Source organism: Antechinus flavipes, chromosome 3 (genome assembly GCF_016432865.1).
Source record: "Antechinus flavipes isolate AdamAnt ecotype Samford, QLD, Australia chromosome 3, AdamAnt_v2, whole genome shotgun sequence".
NCBI classification, from domain to species: Eukaryota; Metazoa; Chordata; class Mammalia; order Dasyuromorphia; family Dasyuridae; genus Antechinus; species Antechinus flavipes.
This window is the reverse complement of record NC_067400.1, coordinates 5,838,693-5,858,774: the sequence shown is the minus strand read 5'-3', so window position 1 is coordinate 5,858,774 and position 20,082 is coordinate 5,838,693. Positions and strand designations below refer to the sequence as shown.

The 20,082-nt window shown below is 45.7% G+C and overlaps 1 protein-coding gene across 2 annotated transcripts in view; it reads left to right on the top strand.

Moving 5' to 3' along the window:
* The first annotated feature begins 1,819 nt into the window (after positions 1-1,819).
* Positions 1,820-20,082, top strand: part of IL1RAP (interleukin 1 receptor accessory protein) — a 135,457-nt gene continuing 117,194 nt past the window's right edge. The window contains exon 1 of one of the 2 annotated variants that reach the window (XM_051991641.1): positions 1,820-1,914. The gene's annotated coding sequence lies outside the window, so the exon portion shown is untranslated. The remainder of the gene's footprint in view (positions 1,915-20,082) is intronic. The other variant, XM_051991642.1, reaches the window with a different exon arrangement.

The following is a 20,082-nucleotide window of genomic DNA, read 5'->3' as shown; positions in this document are numbered from 1 at the left end:
AGGAAGAAAGGAAAGAAGGAAAGAAGAAAGGAAAGAAGAAAGAAAATACTATTCCCTGGATGAATTCATCATCTAATGGAGGAGACAGCAAGTAAACCAGAATTTACAAATGAGTTGTATACAGGAAAGACAGACAATAATTCAAAGAGAGGAGGCGGTGGAGAGAGGGATTGGGAAAGACTTCTTGTGGGATTTTTGCTTGGATCTGAAAGGAGGCAGGGAAGTTAGGAGTGCAGGTAAAGAGAAAACGATTCCAAATATGGGGGCATAAGGCTGGAGCTTAATATTAAATGCTTGTTGACTGACTGACTGACTCTCCATCTAGTCACCACTGGAATATGGACCTAATTGAGGTCCATCCCACCTTGCCCTCCTCTTCATTAATATAAAAGCCCCTGATGTCTCTGCCTTCTATCATCTCTCTCTCCAGTCCTTGGCAGACAAATTCCCAAATAACCTTTCCAGGACACACACCTGACCACGTCGCTGCTCCCCGGCTCTAACTTTCAGTGGCTCCTCCTGCTTCTAGATACTAAACCCCAGTAGACGTGGGTCTGGCCCAGTGCCTAGGACACTGTGCTTTAGAAACGTTTGTCAGATTTAATCCAATAGAATGCGAGCTCCTCTGCTGAGTATTTAAGGACCTCGGAAATCCAGTTTTCCCCGACCTCCCTTTGCAGCCTCCTTTCCCACGGGTCTTCTTCACCTCCAGACCGGATTATTGTCTGTTCCCTCCAAGAGACCTGCTGCTTCTAGAGGCTCAGGCCATTCCCCTTCCCTGCCTGCTCTCTCCCCACTGGGATCCCGAGAAGCCTTTTCTGCCTGCGGGGTCCCTGCCCACCTGGGGGCTCCTCTCCCAGCCCAAGGTTTCTCCTGCTGGGGCGGGCCGGACCTCTCCCCCGTCCTCTCCCAGGCAGGCTGGATTCCCGGGCTCCCGGCTCCGGCCGAGAGCTAGAACCCCTGCTCCCCTCCCCCTTTTCCCCCAGCCCCCATGTCATCCCCTTTATTTGGCATTTCCGGATTTGTCTCCGCGGTGCCCAGGCCAGGGCTTTGCCCATGGTCACTGTTTATTCATTTAAGCACTGACAGCCGTGGCTGGCCCTGCGCAGGGAGGGAGACCACCCGGAGGCTGCTGGCGCTGCGCGGGGGGGGCGGAGTGGGAGCGACGGGGAGGCGGGCAGGGAGAGCAGCGGCCGCCCTTTGGTTTCGGCCCGGACCCCGCCTAGCCCCGGGAGGGGGACGCGGTGACCGCCCCCGTCCGAGGCCGGGGAGAGGAGGAGCAGTCCGGCAGCGCGAGGCCCGACGCCGCTCCAGATGTTCCCCCGGGGAGGCCGGGCGAAGGCAGGGAGGGGCGGGGCCAGGGGCGGGGACTGGAGAGCCAGGCGGGGCTGGGGGAGGGGAGGGGAGGGCCCCGACTGGCAGCCTGCGCTCCGACTCTCCCGGCGGGCATTCGCTGCCAGGCTCCGCTTCCTCGGGCAGGATCCCGGTCTCGGGCAGCCCCAGGCTGCTGCCAAGCGAGGTCCGCCCTGTCCCGTGGCCCGCTTTCGGTCCCGCTCCGGGCGGCGCTCGCCGGGAACTGGCCCACGCTTTCGGGGAGGGCCCTGCCCCGGGAAATCCTCTCCCGGCTGCGCTCGCTCGCCCGGCCGCCCCGGCTCAGGGTGGAGCAGCTGGGGCCAATCGGGCAACACCGGGGGAGGAGCCCGCTCCCTGGGGAGAGCGAGAAAGAAAGTAGGGGGGAAAGTCATTGGAAGCTCGGCGGACTGGCCGCAGCCCGGCCCCGGCACAGGGCGGCGCAGGGGGCAGCGCCCGAGGCAGCACCCGAGGCAGCGCGCGCAGGGGGCAGCGCCGGACGCAGCGCAGGGCAGAGCCGCCCTCAGCCCGCTCCAAGCCCGACTCCGCCTCCCCGGCTTTAAGGTGAGTGTCCGAGCGCAGATGCGGACTGCAAGCTCTCCGCAACTCTTCCTTCTTCCCTGCCCGCCCCAAGCCCGGTCCGCACCTGACAGCGGCCGGGGCAAGAGGAGGCTCGGTGCCCGTTTCTTCCTCAGGAGCTGTCCCGGGGCCGGGCGGGAGGTGACAGCCTGGGGATGGGGGCCCCGCGCTAGCGCCGAGGGGGCAGGCAGGGCGGGGAGGCTCCGGGAAGGCCGCTGCTCTGGGGCTCCTGCCTTGGACACGGTTCCGCAGGGGCACCTCTCTGGGCACGGCGCCCTCTGGGCCCCACGCTCTGCCAGGGCTCCAGACCAGGCTGAACAGAACGGGCAGAGCGGGGCGCTGTCGGCAGCCCCGGGCGCCTCTGCGCTCCAGCCTCGGACTGCCTCTCCGTCCCTTTTCTCCAGCGCTTTGCCTTCCTGGGTAGGCTAGCAGGGCTCGTTTGCGGGAAGCAGCCCCCGCGTTCCAGCTGTGCCCTCTTTCCACCCGGACTTGGGAGAATCGGACACCGAAGCGAGGAATTAGGAGCGCAAACAAACACGAAACCAAACTTTGGATGCCTCCCGGGCCCCAGCTTCATGCGATCCGACTTTTATTTTGAAAGGGAGATCCAGAGCGGGGTCTTTCACCCGTGCTTGCGGCTCCGGGCAGGACAGCAGGACCTTCCCAGACCAACAGCCCAACTGTATTTGGACCGAAATCTGCTGGTCTTGGCGCAGGCTGCGAGATGAGGGGGTTGGCCTCCTGCCTTTGGAGAGAACGTTAGGAAGCAGGCGCCAGATTCCCAGGGCTTGGGTTGCCTCGGACACCAGGAGCCTAGCTGCTTCATCTCCCCGTCTCAGCTTCCTCACGTGTAGAATAAAGGGGGGAGGTCTAGAGCGGCTCTGGGCTCCTTTCTGCTTGAGCTCTGTGATCCCAGGGACACGGTGCAGCCCGGGGAAGGGCAGGAGCTCCCAGCCCCCTGCTTTGAGGCTGTGGGACAGGAGGCAGGGAAGGGTGTCTCTGAACCTCGGAGGTTCAGCCATGACATAGGGGCATTATGGCCACTCGCTGCCTCCCAGGGTCCATGAATCTAGAACGAGAAGTGGCTTCAGAGGACCTGCGACCCAAGCCCCTCATCATCCAGAGGAGGGAACTGAGGCTCCGGGAGAATAAATGAACTGACTAAATCCGTTCAGTGTCAGAGGGGGAGCTGCAACTTGGGAGGTTCTATGCTGTTCTCCCCCCTCCCCCGCCCATCCCCCAAATCGTGTGCTTAGGTGGATAGTCATGCAGGGGGAACTGCTTTTTCCTACTCAAATGAAGAGATTGGGCTACCCCTCTGTGCCCTCCAGGGGTGGTGATGCTGGACCCATTGTCCCTCACCTTCTGTATGTTTCATGGCCACCTGTGTGCCTCGACTTGGGGGTGGGGGGGAGTAATCTGGCCCAGGTCTGTTAGCTGGTTAGAACAACTAGGCTAGGGAGGGACAGAGGGAAGGAGGGAGGGAGGAGGGAGAGAGAGAGAGAGAGAGAGAGAGAGAGAGAGAGAGGAGAGAGAGAGAGGAGAGAGAGAGAGGAGAGAGAGAGAGAGAGAGAGAGAGAGAGAGAGAAGGAGGGAGAGAGAAGGAGGGAGAGAGAGAGAGAGAGGAGAGAGAGAGAGGAGAGAGAGAGAGAGAGAGAGAGAGAGAGAGAAGGAGGGAGAGAGAAAGAGAGAAGGAGGGAGGGAGAGAGGGAAGGAGGGAGAGAGAGAGAGAGAGAGAGAGGAGAGAGAGAGAGAGAGAGAGAGAGAGAGAGAGAAAGAGAGAGAGAGAGAGAAAGAGAGAGAGAGAAGGAGGGAGGGAGGGAGGGAGGGAGGGAGGGAGAGAGAGAGAGAGAGAGAGAGAGAGAGGGAGAGGAGAGAGAGAGAGAGAGAGGAGAGAGAGAGAGAGAGAGAGACAAGAGAGACAGAGAGGGAGGGAAAGGAAAGAGGGAAGGGAGAGAGAGAGGAAGGGAGAAAGGAAGGGAGGTAAGGAAGGGAAAAAACCACATTTGCTTCCCGATTGTGGGCATCCAATCCTTTAATTAAATGTTGTTGTTTGTTGAGCTCTGACAATTGATTTTATTCCCAATGACTTGGTTGCAATTATTTACTGCTGCCCCTATAGTCAGCAGACTCCCTTAATTGAGTGAGCACCGTTTGGAGCAGCTCTGCCACATCTTTACCGCTTAGAGCATTGGAGGATTGCCTTGATGGGAACTGTGTGTGTGTGTGTTTGGGGGCGAGGCGGGCAGGGGAGTGAGGGAGTGAGCCAGGAGATCTGGGGAGGTGGGCTGTATGATAGGACTGAGCCACCGGCCAGGACGCGCTGGCTTTTGTGTTCAGTGGCAAAGAGCCATCTTCCAACCTAAGATCAGGCCAAGGGCAAGGAGAGGGGTTTGAAATGAGGCTGTTGTTTTTCCTTTCCATTCCTGGAGGAATGAGCTCAAAATGTGCAGGAGAATTATGGCCAAGTACTTCTTGTGAAACTCCCAAGTGACCTCGGGTCCTGTTCATGAGGCAACGCATTTTAGAGTATGTCCTGGACCTCCCAAGGGACAGGGGGAATGAGCTATCGGCCATCCTTCGCCCTGCTCAGACCACACTGGTACGCTGGCTTCAGGCTGTTAGACTACATTTTGTCAAGTCCATTGAGCAGCTGGAGAGCACTGAGAGGAGGTCTGCCAAGATGGTGAAGGGACTAGAGATGTGGCGTCCAGAGATTGCATGGCAGGTCTTTGCCGCTGAAAGAAGGGCAGATGTTTAGCCTGAAGAAGGAAAGACTGGAGTTTGGAGAAGAGGCTGTGGCATCTGGCTTAAAGGATTTGAAGTACTATCCTAGGAGAGGGGGCTGAACTCCATTTGTTTGATTCCAGAGGGCAGCCGTGTGGCAGTGGAGACTGACTCCATCTCAGTTTCCCCCTCTGAAAAATAAGACCATTAGTGTGAATATCCTTTAAGGTCCCTTCCAGGTACATGACTATTTCCCTGTGATACCTACATCCCCACCATCTGCCATAGTGACTAGTGCATGGTGGGTCATGAACAAAGGTTTCTCAAACAACTGAGTCACAGCTGGGTAACTGAGATAATGTCTGGTTACCAGATTCCATACAATGACATGCAATTTAGAATAATTCTCAGGAGAAGGTTGAATATTTTATTTTTTGGAGCAAATGGGGCAGGGCAGCCCAGTGAAAAAGCTCCCTGGACTTGGAGCCAGGACCCTCCATTTGAACCCAACTTCTGGCACCATTTAGTCTTTGATCCATGGGTAAATCACTTGACTTTCCTTATCCTTACCTGCCTCTTCTATAAAACTGGCTTACTAACACATCAAGAGGAATCTTTCTTTTGTTTTAAGGGAATAAGAGCACCGAGTATCACTAAATTCTGATACCTTTAGTCCCTGTGAAGGATATTGCCCCAAATGCCCAGTGTATTGTGTCCGAATCTGGCTGGGGGCTAACAAAAGTGAAGTTCTATCCAAACCCATGAGAAAATCAAAGTTCAAGTCCATGCTTCTTAGTTGAATCTGTCAATTTTGTTCTCCTTGAGCTTCCTTGCCTTTTCTCAGATGATGCAAAGCTACTGTAAGAGTATAGGATTATGCATTTGGAACTTGAAAGACTTATGGAGATCATTTAGTCCAAGTCGCTTATTTTACAGAGAAACTGAGGCTCAGATATGCTCAGTGACTCGCCCTGATTCTATGAAGATGGCTATTTTGAGCTAGCTATGGAAGAGCTCCCACTTTTTTTTCCAGAAATGGGAATCGAATTTCATTATCTGTCTATCCACTTGTTTGCCCATCCATCCACCCATCCATGAGTCTGTCAGTCTATTTATCTACCTATGTGTCTACATCTATCTATGTATCTATCTATCTAATCCTATCTTATCTACACACACCATCCCCTCTGGCCTGACCCTCTTAGTGACTTACCAAAAGTCCACATTTGCTGGATTTGAAGCTCAATGCCATGACTCTGAAACAGAGCCAAGCCCTCTGACTTCCTGGGGATCAGATTCACATAGGTCTGTTCCTTTTATGTGACACTGATCTCCTCTCTTGACTCCTAGCACTTTGTCTGGCTGTTTCCCACGGCTGGAGCCTTCCCCCTCTCCATCTCTGTCTCCTGGCTTCCTGGCTTTCTTCAAGGTCTGGCTAAAACGCCACTTTCTCTAGAAAGCTCTTCCCTAATCCTCTTTTCAGGGCTTTCCCTTCCTCTCTTTCCCTCCACACACACACACACACACACACACACACACACACTGGCCTCATGAGCTGCTCTTCTTTCCTAAGCTCTCTCTGTCTGCACAGATGTAGGAGCTGGTGAGTCATGTCTGCAGTGACCGAGCTGGGTTAAATTGCTATTAAAGAAGGCCTCCTCCTGTGCTCTCTTCTTGCTGGGAAATGATAGAAGAAGAATGGCAAACTCAGAACATTTTCTTTCTGCTCTCTTGAGATAAATCCAAGTTATAGTTTGGGGATTGTTCAAGTGCCTTTTGAGTTTCTCCCTCTCCTCCAAGCACGCCAGCCCGATTGCCCCGCTTTGCCAAAGCATAGGATTTGGGGTGGGAGGAGGAGGAAGAAGCAGGGTTTGAAGAGAGTAGACCTATAGTGTTGGGTCAGGAGAATGGGTTCTTCATTTAAGAAAATTGAAAAAGATTAGAGGGCTTGGGGATTTGAATCTGCCCTTGCCAAGGTGGGGCCATTTAATTCACTTCAGTTTCACAGACACTGACCAAATGCCTTCTATGGGCCAGGCACTGTACTGGGAGTTAGAAATGGGAAAGCATCAATGACCTTGTATTGTACTGAGTCTCTGCCCTCAAGGAACTGACATTTTATTGGCAACTCTCTTGTGATATATAATTTCCAGGATGCTGGAAGGTTTTGTGGAAAGGGGTGCAGATAACTACTGGAAGTCTTTCCCATGTTAAAAAAAATACTAAAAATTCATTTTTTGGGAGCAATGGAATAGGGATGGGAATGACAGTTAAAGAACATATACTTGGAGAAGATTGGCTCAGTGAAAAAAACATTGGAGTTCTTTTTTCTGACATCTGCTAGCTGTGTAACACTGCCTTTATCTTTTGGGAGATTGTCTGCTCATGTGTAAAACAGAGATAATAATAGTATCTTTCTTACATGGTCACTGTAAAGATTAAAATGATAAAAGGGGGAGGAGCTTTTCAAAAACTGAAGATCAGTATATCTAGGATGATGTGGAAGGAAGGACCATGTAAATGTGTCCCCCTTGGCTTCCTGCACATCACACTTCAGAAGGAGATGGGAGGAATCATTGAATCCTTTATCTTTGACATAGGTAGGATATTCCCTTACAGATCTAGAATATCTTTGGAAGGGCACTGGAGATTGGGTGCAAGGGCCTAGCAAACTCCCATCTTAACTGGATGTGGGGTAAAGGAAGGGAAGACAAAGAAATGTCTTGTGTAAGGGACTCTTAGTCACCCTTCTCAGAGCACTGGACCTCTATGCTCTTGACTAACAACCCTTACCCAACAAGTCAGCAATTATTACCTCTAGGAGGTTATAAAAGTGCATATTTTCCCCAAGCAGAATTAATTTTGATCCTGTTTAATTTAAAATAATAAAAATGCCAGAGAGCTTTTTAAAGAGGGAGTCATAAAATGAGGCCAATGGAAAATTGGATGTCAAAAGTCCTCGAGGTTGGGGAATCAGTCACAGAATGATGGGAAAACACATTTCCATCCCCATGATAAACTAGAGATGACTAGAAAAGCTTCCTGTCTCTGACTGTGGCCAATGCAAAGTGGCATTAATATTTATTGGTTGTTAAGAAGGTCTAAAGGAAAATGGAAAATGGGCAAGTGAATTACACTGGTATCTTTGGTGGCTCTGATTCTCAACAACTAAACTAATGTCTGATTCTATAATTATTCCTCCTCTCTCTCCATAAACAGTGATTAAGAGTAACTGAGAAAAATCCTTAGGAATAAGAGGAGCTAACTCTTGGACGTTTATGGTGTAGCCATGAAAAAATCGGGTCATCTGGCTGAAAGCTGTATGGTTTATTGTACTGAGCCCTGCCACGACAGTCTAGCTTCTGATATTTACTCCTTGAGTAACCTCAGTGAAGTTACAACCTCTCTAGGCCTCCATTTCCTTACCAATAAGTAATTTTGAAAAAGTGGGCTTGATGATCTTAGAGGGCTAATCTAGTTCTAAATTTTTGTGATTCTAAGATTGATAACCTTTTGGATAAGCAGTAAAGCTTCCAGGAAATTGATGCCTTCATCTTATAACCCACTTTTCTTATAAAGACATTTTCATCTGAGAGGAGAATGATCTGTTTAGATCAGAGAAAAGTGGAGGGGGAAGGAGCTATCTGCAAGTACTGAAATGATTGTCATGTGGAGGGGGACTCAATTTGTTCTGTTTGGTCCCAGGGGATAGAACAAGAAGAAAACAGAGGAGAAAATTTCAAGGAAATAGGCAAAAGCTACATACTATGAGTTTGAGGAAAACATCTCAAGAAAAAATAACCTTAGACTCCAAAGGAATAAATCTATAAGGTTGGGGAAATAAAGCTACTCAGTCTGCCAAGAACTAGATGAGCCTGATAAATTTCTGTGTTGAAGGTGGCCTCTACTATCTGATGCCTTATAAGGATATTCTTTTTTTTTTCCTATAAGGATATTCTGATAAGATGAACTAGAGAGAAAACATGACAAGCAAAACGGATCTTCTTTGGCAACTCCTGAGACCCTGAAGCTAACTCATTTTCTTGAAATCATCTAACATTCTGAACTTCTTACTCAGTCTCCCTAATGAGGAAAGTGGCTGCTCCAGTTTTGCCAGTTGAGTTCTTGTTTCTAGTAGTGTCCCCTTTGGGTAGTTCAAAACCTACCTAAATTCAGTCTCCTTTTGCTTAGGACCTTGCTATCCACCTGTCACCTGTCTATTATCTGATACTAATTAAAGTTTTGTTCTTCTAACCTTGCCTCTTGATTTATTGATGTCCAGTGAAAGGAACTAAGGTGGGAGCAATTACTCTACAAAAGGATCTATCTTAGGACTTCTGGTTGAAAAATTTCCTCAATAAATATTTAGACTTGATGTCAGGGGGAAAAAAATCCTAATAGAGCTGTCCAAAAAGGAGAATGTGATGTCTAGAGAGGTGAAAGCCTTTTCCAAGGTCTTCAGGTAAAGAATAGATGACTTCTTATGGTTTAAAGAGGATTCTTATTCAGTTTAGGGTCAGTCTGCTTTGGTCATTCCATGTGATTCCACGTGGGACTATCTGAACCCACTTTCCCTCTTTAGTCAAATTTACTCACTTGATTGGTTCCTCTAAGTGATACTCCACCTTCCTTTTCCAGCTTTTGAATGGACTACCCCATTTCTACAACCCTTTCCTTCCCCTCTTTGAACCTTGAGCCCCCTTCAGTGTTCCATTTTTATCTACAGCTACATGAAATCTTTTCTGATTCCCTCCCTTCTTAGATCTCTTCATGATATTGCATATAGGTATTTGAATGTGTACATGCTGTGTCTCTAATGGGAAAAGAAGCTTGTCGGGGACAGAGGTTTTTCAACTTTGTCTTTATTCACCTAACACCTAGCACAATGGTTAGTAAATGCTTGTTGAAGTTAAATCCAAATCAACCTAAAGTCTAGCTGAAGCTTCCTGGTTTAATTTGAGCAGAGGAGCTTCCGTAGGGATCCCTCCTTTCGAAGTCTGGGAGAGTAAAAGCCATGAGTGTTTTTGCAATGTGATTGAAGTGCCTTACCCCCACCCCCATATCACTGAGAATTACACAAAGTACACAGAAATCTGGGCTTGTATGTTGATTTGGTGCATGTTGAAGGCAGGTGTCCAACTCTTTTTTGGGGGAGCTCATTGTGTGCTCATGAAAGATACCAGTTTGCCAGCCCTCAATATGGGAGCATACTCTCGAAACAGCTGATAAAACCTCCAAACCAATTTCTGGAGATGACTTCTCTTTTATTTTATCAGTTCAGGGTTTTTTTTAAGTGCCCTGGCTATAGCTGGGTGCAAAGCATGGTGAAGAGCTCTGAACTGGAAATCCAATAAAACAGACTGAGGGTCTGGCTTATTTTCTTAGTATTTACCAATGTGACCTTGGCCAAGTGGCTCAACTGCTTTGATTCTGAACGGCACCAACTATAGGACCCATGGAAGCCTATTTAAAGATTTTTTATGGCGGTCTGCTCCAGAAATCATCAATACTTTGTCCAGAGGTAGGAGGATGCAGGAATGGGCAAGAACAAAGTGGCAACCTCACAGTCTGCCCAAAAAGATGCTCCCTGGAAAGTGGGCTAATACTGATGTTTCCCTGCTTGAGAATACCCTAAAGGTCCCAGAATGAGTGGTACTCAAGGCCAGAGTCAATCAATCAACAGGCACCTAGTCAGTCTTATATGTGCCGGAAGTCTGTTCTTAAATCCTAGGACAATAAAAAGACAATAATGGACTAGACGCAGGCCACAAAGACCTGACATTCTTTTGACTACATCTGCATATGGATTTAGAGTCCAAGGGTGGGAGATGAGCATAAAGGTTCTTTCCAGGTCTAATTTATGTTTCCCAGAAGCCATTTGGTCTAGCCTCCTTAATATACAGAGGTCTAGTAAGGTGATTTGTCTGAACTCATACGAGTAATTAATAGAAGAGCTAGGATTTGAAATCTGCTTCTGTGGCTCAGAACTCAGCATACTTTGCAGCTTTACCCAGTGAGAAACTCCCATGGACTCCCCATGCTGTGGGAGATGTTGGAAGTACCCTAATTTTAGCTCAAACTGTCCTTGATTAGTGGGCATATTTCAGACCACCACCACTATTGGAAAGAGACCAATATTGACTGATCCATGAAACAAAGGATCTTTATTGAGATAAACCTTTTTTTTTCTCCAAGATTAAGAGGGGATTATATAAAACCAGACATCTTCCCTTTCTTCCTCCAAAACCATTTTATTGTAGTTGCGACTGAATTCTAGAGTGGATGGAAATGCATTTGTCTTTTCTCAACATAAAGCGAGTAACCTTGTGTTTCTCGTATGAATGTTTAGGACCACATTGCACTAGGCAAAGTCCAGTTTGTTTTTTTTTTCAGAATTGAACAGGACATTCAGGCAGTGAGAATTCAACTCTTTCTAATCACCAGACTTCTTAATTGAAAGTGAACCCCGTCAGGGGATCTTACCATGAATCTACCCACATCATTTTTCTCTGAAAAGTCTGGGAATGGGCTGGATTTTGCTCTTCAGTGAAAACTCAGAACCTTTTCCACACACACACACACACACACACACACACACACACACACACACACTTTATATTATTTATGTATATGAAATTTTTCTTACCATGTTTTGGATTTAAGAAGAGTCTAGTTCAAATTCTGACTGATATTTGCTCACTGTGTGACAAGGGGTATCAATTAAACCCTCTTGAGGTTCATTTTCTCATCTTTAAAATGGGAGGTTTGTACTACCCACCTCAGAAAAGTATTGCTTGGTTGGAATGGGAGTAAACTTTTTGCCAAGCACTGAGGAACCCTTTTGTTCTTGATCAGGGGTTTCAGTCATATCCGGTTCTTTGGGGTTTTCTTGGCAGAGATATTGAAGTGGTTTGCCATTTCCATCTCCAGCTCATTTTACAGATGGGGAAACTGAGACTAACAGGAGAGTGACTTCCTTAGGGTCAGATAGGGAGGAGGCTGGATTTGAACTCGGGAAGAGGAGTCCTACTAAGATCTAGTGCTCTGTACACCACAGCTCCACCTAGCAGTTCTTGCAACCTTGCCTTGTTCTTTTAATCCTGTTAATGTGACTGCAGCATGTTGGAGCATGTTTATTTTCATTTGTATATATTTCTTGTCCAGCTCCCTGCCTCCTCCATAGCTTTGCTTACCAAAAGCTCATTGATCTATTAATGGAAGCCCATTTATGTGAGGATGCTCGTCCCTCCCTGCTACAGATCAGATTTCATCCACCTTCTTCCATCCTCCAGGATTCCTTTTGTGGACCTCCCACAGATCATAGAGTATTCAGACAGTATAGACCCACCCTGGTGGAGAATAGCTCTGGGTCTTTTAATGTATTATGGATTTCAGATGCATTTCCAGCCTGTTTCCAGCCTATCTGCTCTCCCCCCTGTTTCCTTATGTTTTCCTTCCAGTTCTATTTACCTTCTTATACGGCTTCTCACATTGAAACAACAACAACAACAACAATAATTGTTAACGATTGTTATATAATGCTGTACGGTATGCCAGGGACTTCAAAAATAATAAACAGCTTGCGTATGTTATTTTAAACTTTTCAAAGCACTTCTTCAATGTTTTCTCTTCATAATGTTACAAAAGCTTGATTTTTTTTTTTTAAGTTAGAGAAGATGCAGTGACTGATTTAATGTAGTAGATGAAAAAAATTACTTTGGGGAATATAATGATCAAAGTGACCCCAGATGGCGTCTGTTGCATTTGAACACAGGTCTTCACTTCTGAGGTTTCTTACACCAACCCTTAAGAAATAGACACTATTATTATTCCCATTCCACAAATGAGGAAACTGAGGCAAACAGAAATTAACTGATGTTTCAGAGTGACACAGATTCAGGTCTGATTCAGATTCAGAGTGAGAGCAACAGGAGTCAGAAAGATCCCATCTTAGAAATGTGAGCCTGGATGAGTTTTTCTTTTAGCTATGTTCAGCCTTAATCTCCCTCCTTAGGCACCCCAAAATGAAGATAATCCCCTCAGTATTCACCTGCTGAAAAGACATAATGAATGTAAAGTTCTATGCAAATCTTCAACTTTACAAATCCTCAAAGAACGCTGATGATTCTTGACTCCCATCTATTGTACTAGAAACTATAGCATGTGATCTCCTCAGATTTTTTCACAAGGTAATAATCCCAGAAAACAGGAACAGCTTGGAGACAAGGTAAAATTGATGAAGGGAAGCGGGTCCGAGACAAAGGATTTTCTTCAAAGACTATAAAATTCAAAGACAAAATGGGACGGTTCCAGAACAACCTTCATAGTCAGAGTCATTGATAAAAAATTGGAGGAGTAACCGTTGCCAGCTGTTGATTTTTAAATTGCAGACAAATTTGTGGAGAACGAGAAACCGAGCCTTTCTCAGTTACTAGGTGGGTGTGGAAACCCATTTTTTATTTCCTAAGAACTAGAGAAGTGTATACAGGTTTGAAATTCAGATTATTTTTCCAAACTCATCTTTTTGAGGAGGATGGGTAACCAGGTTCACAGAAATATCTGAATGTTAACGAAATCTATTTTAAATGTCTATATACATGCTCTCATAATGAATATATACATATATAAAACATTTTAAAACTCTATGATGACTAAATTTATCAAATATATTTGTATATATTTTTCATTTTACAAAATGTCATGTATTGTTCATTTTTATCAAAATAATTTTATCAAATGAAAACTATATTCGTATATATTTTTCATTTTACAAAATGTCATATATTGTTCATTGGACAAAATCAGTCATCCTATGACTTTAAAATTTAAATATATATTCATTTATGTGTGTATACACAAACATGTGTGTATATAATACATGTGTATATATAAACATATATGTGTATGTATAAACACACGTGTTTTTAATTTTCATATATGTATATATATATTTATACATATAAACATACACACAAATATAAATACACATCCATAGAAAAACTATGAAGACTTAAATAGGTTGGAACACAATGTCATGGTGATAAAATAAGTTTCAAAGCATCATATTACATTGTAAGGTCAATGACTTTTCTAATAACCTTGTTAAAATAGGAATAACCCATGACTGTTTATTGGTTTATGGTTTTGGAAGTATCTCCTTTCCATTTTCTCCATTGAGCCTCCCAATAGCTCTGATAGAAAGGGAGCCCAAGTTTGAAATGAGGTGTCTGCCCTTGATCATCACTGAGATTCCTTTAGCTATAATTTCTCCCTTCGTATGGGTCCTTCTTATGCATCTTCCTAATATGTTAGACAAAGTCCATCTTATGTTGGCCACCTCAACATTGTTATACCCTGGGGAGTAGGAGGCCAGGTCCAATGATGACCTCTACTTTCTCTATAAATTGTATAGTCCTCCTCTGCTCTGCCCCATCTGTTCTGTATCTATCTCCACTTATTTCTTTCCACATCTACTAATGAAGCTACTTCACATCTCCCAAAGTCATCATCCATCTGGCAGCTACCAGAGCAGAAAACAGCCCTGCTTGCCTCCATCTTCTTTGGGAGCCGAGAGGATGAGAAGCAGTCTCTGAAAAGCCTTGCCACCTTGGTAATTGTGGATTCACTTGTTACTTGCAATCAAGCCAAGCCTGGATATGGCACTCACGGAATGTTTTGAAAAAGCTTAGACAGAACTGTTGAAGAAGATTTGCTAATGTTGGCAGAGGAGCGCAAATTTGTGGATTTTAAATATGAAAAGGAGAATTAACTTGGTGAGATGTGGGAGGGTTCCATAAAGAAAGACAGGAACGACCAGATCTCAAGACAGTGATGTCTCGAAATGAGTGCCCTGGTCAAGTACGGTGCAAGATTTCCTCAATATCATGGTTGTAATCATTTATTCATTCATTCATTTACCAGCCTTTATTTAGTTTCTATTTTATATATATAGAAAGCCTTATGCTAGGCTAAGCTGGAGGAGAAGCAAACTCACAAAAAAACAAAACAAAAGAAAACATAAAAGCTTTGTTTGGCCAGTGGGATAGGAAGTCCTTGGCTTTAAGATCTATGGAAGCATTTGTGCTGTACACATTGGGGGAAACAGCCATCATTAAAAGAAAAAAAAAGTCAGTCTAGTTTTATTGTCTATATTTTCCATAACTCTCAATAATTTTTATGAATATTATTGACAATAAATTTATGTAGTGGAGGTGAGGTGCCGGTGAATCTCAGACACGAGGTATCCCTTGGAGAGAGGCTTGGAGGCTGGAAATTAGATTTCTTGAATAAGGAACAGCTAGGGGTGAGTTTGATTAGAATAGTAATTGAGAGAAAGCAAATGTCAAATAATGGGGAAGGTAGATGGGAGCACAGTCTGTGAAGGACTTGAAAGGTGAGCTGATGATTTTTGTGCTTTATCCTAAAAGTATGTCACTATTTTTATGGTAACTAAAGAAGGATATCACTTAGTAGTTATTAACATACATTGCCCCTTCACTAATGGGTCAGTATGATTTCTCTTTGTCACTGAAAGGTCTCCCCCAAATTGTCTTTCTGGTTTGGATGGAATTGTCCAGATCATCTAATAATGCGGTGTTTAGCTTTAAAATGGGCTAATTAAATGGGGGAGTTCTGAAATTCTTATGATTATCATTCATAAACTAAAAAAAGAAATATTATATTATAATAGCTTAGACACCGATCAGGAAGGGGCCATTTATTTCTTTGGTAAAGTTTATATATTTTTTCCTAGTTCTTTGATAAGTATGCATTATAAGAGAACATAGGAAAACAAATGGGCAAAAATCCAGAGTTTTGGAGCCTTTAGGTAACTTTCTACATTTGAGAAATTAGAAACCGGAGTATAAGAAGAAAAATAACATTGTCCCAATGGGAAATGATGGATAGAGACCTGGACCTGGAGTCATTTAGCCAGGATTCTAATCCTTCTTCTAAGACCAACAAGCTGCTAATTAAGGAAGTCATTTTACCCTTCCAGGTGTGCTATCAAAGGAAGGGGCTAAGACCCCATGATTCTTTGCTCTCTTCCTGTTCTCCAGTTCTATCATGCTCTGACAGACAACTTTCTCATTTTCCTCGGGGACCTCAGATGGGAGGTAGCATTTTATATCTCTTGGCACTTTTGAAATGGAGAATTGGGTCCAAGATGATGCAGGAACAGTCTTAGAAACAGATTAGAGAACCAGTATTTCTCTCCCTCCTCCCCGCTCCTCCCCAGTGGTGCTTTGTTCTCAGATTGCTGTGGGAAAGTACTTGGGATACTTTAAAGGTCCCCTTATTTATTTCTTGTGAATGGTGGGTTTTGGTGGGGCGGGGGAGAACACGTAATTATTATTTAAATAACAAAGAATAAGAGCTGAAGATTTAGAATAAAAATGATAATAGCTGTAGCCTGGGCTCCTAGGAAATAAAGTGCATTAAGCTCTGTAAATTTCCTTGGGCTTTAGAAACATCAATTATGATTGTTAACTCATCTTCCCATAGTTTTTTGATGGTAGTAGTCTCAAAACTAGCCCTTAGTATACTATTATTCGATGTTTTACAGGCAGAAGGGAAAAAAGCCTTTTATTGCTATTATTGTTACTTTTTTTTAGAAGTATTGGGGGAGCTCTGCCTTCCCCTTGATGCACAGGACAGAGGTGTAGACTTCAGGTGACTTTGGTAGGCCGAGGGCTTTCCCCTGGTGCTGCTGTCTTAATTAAGAGTTCTTTGGGCCAGATGAGGAAAAGCTACAGGGGTTTAAAATCAGAGCTGAAGGTGGGTGAGCTCTGGGCTTGTCTGTTAGGAACATTCTCAGTAAGGAACAGGGACCCGAGCAGCAGTGAACGGGATGGCATCTTCTGAGCAAGATGGCAGCAGAGGCGGAGAAGTCCGTCTAGAGGGGATTTAGGGGGAGAAGAAGGGCAAGGCCATGGAAGGGGCTGTGGGGACCAATCCCAAATCCATGTGGACTAATGCACCAAAAGTTGGTCTTGGTTTTTCAATGACATCACTCCTTTCCCCGGTGGCCCGGGATTCTCTCTCTGTGTGTGAATGTGTGTGTGTTGGGGGTTGTGGGAGGAAGGGTGTATTTTTACATCTGAGGGCCCTGAGAATGATTCCATTTCTTGGTTTTTCCCTTGAAATTTCTTTTGCTTTTTTCCCCCTCGTTCACATGCTTTAATATAGCACTGATATATTTAATATAAAATGACAGTTGTTGCCCCATAATGCAAGAAATGGAGTCATAAACTGGATGTGCCCGTCACCTTTGGCCGAAAGGAGCAGTTCATGGGGCCGGAGCCGAGGGTCGCGTCCGTCATGTCCGCCATCTCCGGCCTGCTCCCTCTCCCCAGGCAAATGAGCTTGCGGGGGGCTCCCTGTTGAACTGCAGACTAGTCCTCTGCAGGTCCAGCTTGGAATGGTGGACTGTCCAGATAGGCATCTGACATCATGAAATGATGGGGCCGGAACGGACACCGGGTACCCTCTGGGACCGAAAGCTAATGCCCTCATCTCACAGAGGAGGCCGCGCGGCGGGGGAGAAGCGCCTTGTTTCCACCCAGCCATCCCCCCCCCTCCCCAAGGATGACTTCCTCTTTCTCTCACTGTATCTCTTTGTCGAATGTCCTTCCGTGCCCTTGTGGTTGCCTTCCGTGTGGCCAGCACTTCCCGTTTGCTCGGCGTACCTCCCTTTCTCGAGGGCAGAGGCAGGGAAGGGGTGCTGGAGCCCGAGCTCCATTCTGCTGTCTGGATCTCCACGTTCACTTAGGAACTCTGTCTGTGGAATAAAGTTTCCCCTTGTGCCGCCGGCACCAGCCAGGCTCGCCTCCCACTCCCACTCTCTGGAGACAAACAACTGTGGGATTTAAGGCTTGGGCTTGGGGTGAGGAAGGATGTCCCCCCTCCTCTGCTGGCAGGACTCTGTGTCCAAATGAAAGGCCTGTGTCCGTGCTTGGCGTCTTGCCTTCAGGCCCTGCTCCCAGCTCCATTGTGTCTGTGCCCGGTGCCCGAGGAGGGCATTTACACATCCGCATCGTGTCCGGATCATTAGGTTGAGCTCCTTAGCTTTGTCAATGACGGTAATGTTACTGGCTCTGAACAGATCTCTGAGAAAAATGGCCCACCCAGGCCCCAGCCGGGAGCCGGAGCCCAGAGCCCCCCTGCCAGGGAGCCCTCCGCCATCGCCGCCCATGGGCGCCACGGCCACGCTGTCGGCCACGACCTCGTCCCCGTCTCAAAGAAGAGCTGCTTGTGATTCCGGAGATCAAGATGACAAAGCTTTTCTCTTGTCTTTTCTTTTAAAATTGGCTTCCTACTAATCGGAAAGCTCTGATGTTCCCGAGCAAGAACCATTTCATTTCATGTCAGGATTAAGATGGCTCCTCCGTTTGTGAAGTCGGGGCGCTCAGAAACGGTCGGAGAGGGGCCGGGGACTGACTCCCACCGCGACGCTCCAGTCTCAGAAAATAAATTAAAATCTGATAAGAGAGACAACAATGCCGCTGCCCATTATGGGAAAATACTCTTCTTGGGAGGGAATACGATCGTCTTCTTCCCTGGGCCCAGGAGAGACTTTATCTTTCATCCCGTAAGCAGTCAAGCACGTTTTCATATTGATGAGATATTGTTGCCTGGTACACAGTGGGACCTGAGCTCAGAGGTGAGAAGAGCCAGATTCAAGTCCTGCCTTTGCTATACACTGACCAGCATGGTCTCGGGCAAGTCTCAAGTCCTTTAAAGTCTCCGGGCCCCAGAGATTCTCTGTAAGGCCGTAAGCTGCCAAACACTTGCCATTCTGCAGAAGGAGGGGGTTTCCACACTGGGAGATTCCTACACTATTGAAACCACAAGTCTGGAGTCCCCCCAAAAGAAAAACCTTTTATAGGAGGCTCCATGGAATAGGGGGAAGTGAGGTGAATTTTGAGTGAAAGAACCTGAGTTCAAATTCAGAGTCTTATTATCTCTGTAACCTCTGAGAAATCCTTCATGTCTGGGCTTTCCTCCTCTGTAGGATGAGGTGGGTAGAATCCATCTCTAAGATTTCTTCCAGGCCCAGAGCCCATGATCTTCTTGGTACCCAACGACAAGTTTGCCTGTTTTGGCTGCTGGTCACTCTGACTAATCTTTAACAAGCAAGGTACAAATTCCAGGAAAAGAGGAAATGTTCTTCCTCGATGTTCTCTCTCAGCCAAATTGATTTCATTTCCCCAGTGGTTACGAAACAGTAAGATCTGTGCGTCAAGCTGTTCATGCACCAGACAACTCTTCCTTAGGGTTCTGAAGCACAACTTTACCTCCATCTTCAGCTACTGCCTTAGCCACTCTGAGCATCCATCTATCTATCCATTCATCTATCTGTCTGTCTGTCCATCTGTCCGTCTATCTATCCATCCATCCATCCATATAACTATCTAATTATCTATCTGTCCATCTATCCATTCTTCCATCTATCCATCCATCCAGTTATCTATTTATCTATCTATCATCTATACATACCTATCCAGTTATCTATCTATCTGTCTATCTATCCATCCATCCATATAACTATCTAGTTATCTATCTATCTATCTATCCATTCTTCCATCTATCTATCTATCCATCCATCCATCCAGTTATCTATTTATCCATCTATTATCTATATATACCTATCCAGTTATCTATCTATCTGTCTATTTATCCATCCATCCATATAACTATCTAGTTATCTATCTATCCATCTATCCATTCTTCCACCTATCTATCTATCCATCCATCCATCCAGTTATCTATTTATCCATCTATTGTCTATACATACCTATCCAGTTATCTATCTGTTTATCTATCCATCCATCCATCCATATAACTATCTAGTTATCTATCTATCCATTCTTCCATCTATCTATCTATCTATCTATCCATCCATTCATCCAGTTATCTATTTATCCATCTATCATCTATCTATCTATCCATCCATCCATCCATCTATCGATTTGTTGGAGAACAGAGTAGTTTGCTTGCAATGTGTTTTCCTCACATATGCTCCAGCATCATTCATTCCCTCCGAGCAGTGTTTAGGGAGTTATAATTTTGAATCTTCTGCTTCCTGGCTTTGTGATTCTAGGCAAGGCATTCCAGAACTTCCTGGACCTTGGTTTCATAAAAGGAGAGCACTGGATTAGATAAGCTTTAATTTATTTTCCAGTTCCTGACCTCTGAGCTGGAAGATCTATAGATATTTCTCCGCATTTTATTCTCCCTAGATCCTTGAGGAGCCAGGAAGGGTGAGAGGATGATGTCCAAAAAGGTAAAGGCAAGGACTAACCCTTTGGGAAAGCCCAGAGTAAGTCAGTAACTGTGTGCTTCTCATTGCCCATGAGGAAGAGCAGAAAGGGTCATTTTCCTGGATGTGACATTCAGATTAAAGTAGCAAGAATGCAAATACCC